Genomic DNA, 4,829 nt, shown 5'->3' with positions numbered 1-4,829 from the left:
CCGCGCTGCTCCCTAGGGTCTGCACGGAGCCCCGAGCCGAGATCCGGGGTGAGAGCCCAGGTGGCCTGCTGGTGGACGCTGGGGGTGCAGGGTCTTCCTGTGGCCGCCGTCCTGCGGGGAATAGGAGGCGACCGAGCCCCCGCCTCTGCCTCGATGACGAGCAGGACCAGCCCCCACCTCAGTGATGTCGTCGGGCTAAGCCAGGGCCCGAGGCCAATCAGGGGCGGCCCCAGGGCAGCAGCGTCCACGGGGCCTGGGCACCTCTGCCAGCCCTGCCCGGGGCTCTCGCCGACACTGTCTCAGGTCTTCCTTCCGCCTCCCTGGCTCCTTTGCTGACCCTCCTGGGCCGCCCTCCCTGGGCTCCTGGGGAAGCGGGGCCCGGGGTCCTCCCTGTGTGCTCTCTGGGGGCCTCGCCTACTGTCTGCTCCAGGTCCCTCGGGCGGGCGGTGAGCCTGTCCTGGGTGTGAGCGGAGCGTCGGGGTCTGACCGCCTCCTGCGTGGGGCCTCAGTCTTCTCTCTAGACCCGCTCCGAGCTCCCGGAACCAGGGCTGACGCTCCACGTGGATGTGGGGTCTGCCCGGAGCCGGCGGCGATCTCTCAAGAGCAGGGTCAGGTCTCCTGCCCCAACCCACCGACTCAGAGATGTGTGCAGGTGTGAGCGGGTGTGTGCAGGTGTGAGCAGGCATGTGCAGGTGCGTGCACTTGTGTGCAGGTGTGAGCACGTGTGTGCAGGCGTGTGCATGGGTGGGCCGCTCCGAGCTCCCGGAACCAGGGCTGACGCTCCACGTGGATGTGGGGTCTGCCCGGAGCCGGCGGCGATCTCTCAAGAGCAGGGTCAGGTCTCCTGCCCCAACACACCGACTCAGAGACGTGTGCAGGTGTGAGCGGGTGTGTGCAGGTGTGAGCAGGCATGTGCAGGTGTGAGCAGGTGTGTGCAGGCGTGTGCATGGGTGGTGATGTCATGACGCTCCATTGACACCCATTTTAAAAGCCGTTGACCGTAGGGACTTGCTACCAAATGGTGCCAGGCTGGGCCACCCCACCCTCAGTGGGGCACAGCAGCTGCTCTGTCTCGGGAGGCCCGCCGTGTTGTGAGGAGAAACGAGGCAGAAGGGAGGCGCACCGGCTGCCGATCCTGCGAGGCGGGGACAGCTGACAGCGTTTGTCCCCGTGGCCACAGGTCCCTCGTGGACGTGACTGCACTCCGGGGCGTGTCTTTCTGGCGGGCGAGGTCGACTTGCCACTCGGCCGTGTCTGCTGTTGGGAAAGGCTGCGCGGTGGTGAGCCGGCCCCTCGCCTCCTCTCCGTCCTCGGTCACAGCAGAAGAAATAGCCGTCTCCTCCCCCCCGGGGGACTCTGATGTCAGAGCATACAAAGGAGAGAGAGGATTCCGGGCCTCAGGTAACTGTCCGATGCAGTGATGACTGATAAACGGACGGGTATCTGTCACATTATGGCTCGAGGTTTCCCAGAGAAGCCAGAGAGCACTGCATTGCTACTGAGTAATCAATTATTCAATTAACCTTCTCATTGAATATATATTTCATACAACTTTCTGAAGCCTCAGCTTTCAAAGGTTCCCATTGATTGAAAGTTTCAAGGCCACAGGGCCTGACGGTTGGACTGTGCTCTCGTGATGGACAGTGGAGGCCGTACATCGCATGCAAATATGTCAGATGCTGTGATTTTCCAGTGACGGGGCCAGTGATGATGCTGGCTTTGTAGATGAGTATGTTTACGTGTGTGCATGTGTGTATGTAGATATGTGCATGTGTGCACGTGTGTGGGGGTGTGTGCACGTGTGCATTGGGTGGGTTCACACGTGTGGGGTGTGCATGTGCGTGCACGTGTTAGACACATGTGGTCTCTGCCTCCCACACACGCTCCCTCACCCTGTGCACGCCGGCTTCACTTAGCGCCAGCGTTGACCGAACACAGGCGGTCCGACGCGAGCGCAGTGTTCCGGAGCGCGGCCGCGCCGTCTCAGCGGCCCCGGGGGCTCGAGGACCCGCCGCGGGAAGTCTTCTATGTGAACAAGATAAGGGACCGCGAGGCTCTCAGATGCAGAAATTAAATTGCATGAGGCTTGGCCTTGCGCGCGGAGAAAAGGGCTTCAGTCCAAGGGAAGTCTCTCCTGCTCGGGTTTGCCCGGTCACTCTCCCAGAAGCTTCCCCGGCACCCGTGGGTCTGTAAGGGCCACACGACTGCTTCTCTCCACGCTGCCTCTCCCCGCGGCAGCTCGTCCTCCGTGTGCGGAATCCAACAGGGATCGTAAGTCAGGTGCAGAGCAAGGTTCGGGGGAGCTTCGGGGTGTGTCGCCCCGAAAGGATGCATCTGGGCAAAGGGCCCCTCGCCCACCAGGGCAGCGTCCCGTCCACACTGGCACGGGGAGGGGGAAGGGGGTTTCTGGAGGCCGAGGAGGGATCCACATGTCCCGTGGATGCGACAGGTGCACCCTCACCAGCAAGTCCCCTGCTGGGCCTGCATCTGAGGACCACGCTGACTCGCAGGAGGGAGCTTCTGGCCACCACGTTTCTCCCCAAGGACAGGCTGAGTGACACCCGCCAGGCCCCACAGGCAGGTCACCGCGGAGCCAGGGCCCAGGCGGTGAAATGGGGAGTCTTTGGTGAAAGGTGAGATGCTGACACGTACATTTTATAAAAACCTATCGTGTCCTTACGCACAGGAAGTATCTAGTGAGCTATTTGGGGAAATACATGCGGCAGCCTCATTTTATCGATTGGTCGGTTTTAGAGCGAGAAGGGAGGGAAGCATCCATGTGCGCCCACTTCTCTATGCATTCACTGGTTGACTTTTGTTGCTGCCCTGACCGGGGACCGTGCCCACATGGGTGGCGCGTCCAGAAAAATGCTCCAACCCACTGAACTGCCCGGCTGGGGCCGGGGGCATCCGTGTTCTAGAAACATTACGTTGTGACACACACAGAATCACGCAGAGCAAAAGCATTTAGTAAAAGGGTACATTTTGAGACACAAATTTCTTGAAAACATACAGTTATGCGTACAGAGTTGTGCGCAGGAAAACTTATCTAGCGCCCCTTCCACGGAGGCTCTCCCTCAGCTGTGGTTCCTGGGTCCCGCCCCCCCACCCCGTCCCCCCGGAACACGGTCCTCATCGAGATATTAGCAAAGAGTTTCTGCCCCGAAAACAGCGTCCGCAGGCGGGGCCTGACCTCGCGGGTGCAGAGGGCGCCCGTAGTCGGGGCCTAATGATTTTGTGCATTAAGCCGCAGCTTGTGCTGGGCCCTGGCGGGGCCAGTAATTTAAGATCACTCATTTTGCACATTCCGCTCCCATTAGGTTACATTGTCACCGAATAAAGACGGGTATTATGTTGCTCCCATAAAGGGCAGAAGTGGCCTGAATTTTATCTGCTGAACGAATCAATCTGGATTATGTCAGCTGAAAAGAATTGCCGGCCGCGGCCCCTCCCGCCGATGGATGGGGGACAGGGATGTGTGTGTGTGTGTGTGTGTGTGTCTTTCTTTTTCTTTTTCTTTTTTTTAATGTATCTGTGAGTTCTGAATACGGGGCCTCAGAGAATACCGCGTGGTGACTGACGGGGGCCTCTTCCCCCGGTTGTCAGCGAGGAGTGCAGCAATTATCATTTCAACGCGGCGTCTTAGGGGGTCAGTGGGGGCCGGAGGCCGGTGCCCGGGTTAATGCCGCGTTGTGTGTGAGCCGCCAGCGGGGCTGTGGGAAAAGACGGCGGTAATGAGAGAGCCCAGAAGCCAGGGGAGGGAGGGGCCTGGCGGGGATGGGAGCTGGGCCTCAGGGGCTGAACGCGCATGATGGAAGTTAGAAGGCCTCCTTAAAGGAAAAGGGGATTTAAAAAAAAAAAAATACAAAAAAGTACTAGTTCCCCTGGGGGAGGAAGGAAGCACTTTTAACCCCGACTGCATCCGGCTCCTGCGGGAGCGGAGCTCAGACTTCCCGAGAGGAGACGGGGGCCCCGCCTTTGAAATGGGAGCGCGCGCAGGACAGTGGGCGCTCCCGTCCGTCCAAGAAAACCAGGTCCGACTTCCTGCCTGTTCCTGCGAGTGCCTCTGCCCGTGAGGATCCGAGGGCAGCCACCGCCGGCCCTCCCGCCTTCCCTCGGGGACCTGCCCCCGGCCCGCGGCCCGCAGCCATGTTTGTGGCCTCAGAACTGACGCCGAACAAAACCCCGGGCTGCTCCGTGTCCTGTTCACGGGAAGGAAACCCTTGGGAACCCGAGTCTCGCCAGGATAAGGTGCCGTCCGCAAGAAGTTGCCTAAAACGACGGAACTTGTCGCCTTTCCCGGGTCCCCCCTCGCGCCTCCGGCCGCCGTCCTGCGAGCCCGGCAAATATTTACCTTGGCGGTGAATAGACTTCGCTAATATTATTGTGCTCAGCGTCGCTACATTTCCCCTCCGCAGACCTAATTCCGCCATCTGCAAGGCTCCGGGTTTTATAATACTTCTAAGCTGTTTCTAATCTATTTTTACTGCCTTGTTCTGTCCTGAAATGTCAGAGAATGCAGAATAGGTCTTGGAATTAACATGACAGTTAAGAAACTTGGCAAGGTTTAACGCAGACCGTGACATTAACAAAATACAAAGGGGCACGGAGAAATCAACATTAATGTATGCTCCCAGACACCATAAAAACCTATATGTCCGCGGTCAGGGAATTAAGAAATAGGCATGTTTTTAGGGTGAGGCTATGAAAGACAGATCTTTGCTCTGAAAAGAAATTTCCATATGAACAGCGAGTTACTAAAAGTGAGGCCGTAATCCCTTCTCCGGAAAGGACAACAGGTTCACGGGCCAGGTCAAGTAGGCATATGG

General features: G+C 58.8%; 1 long non-coding RNA gene across 1 annotated transcript in view; it reads right to left on the bottom strand.

Annotated features, from left to right (window-relative positions):
• The window catches only part of LOC107184255, a 20,703-nt gene that overhangs the window by 6,083 nt on the left and 9,791 nt on the right, over positions 1-4,829 (bottom strand). Inside the window, exon 2 of the long non-coding RNA XR_001515081.1 lies at positions 1,009-1,011. This is a non-coding gene — a long non-coding RNA (uncharacterized LOC107184255). The remainder of the gene's footprint in view (positions 1-1,008; positions 1,012-4,829) is intronic.

Source organism: Myotis davidii, unplaced genomic scaffold (genome assembly GCF_000327345.1).
Source record: "Myotis davidii unplaced genomic scaffold, ASM32734v1 scaffold1745, whole genome shotgun sequence".
NCBI lineage: Eukaryota > Metazoa > Chordata > Mammalia > Chiroptera > Vespertilionidae > Myotis > Myotis davidii.
This window is presented reverse-complemented; position numbering and strand designations above follow the sequence as displayed.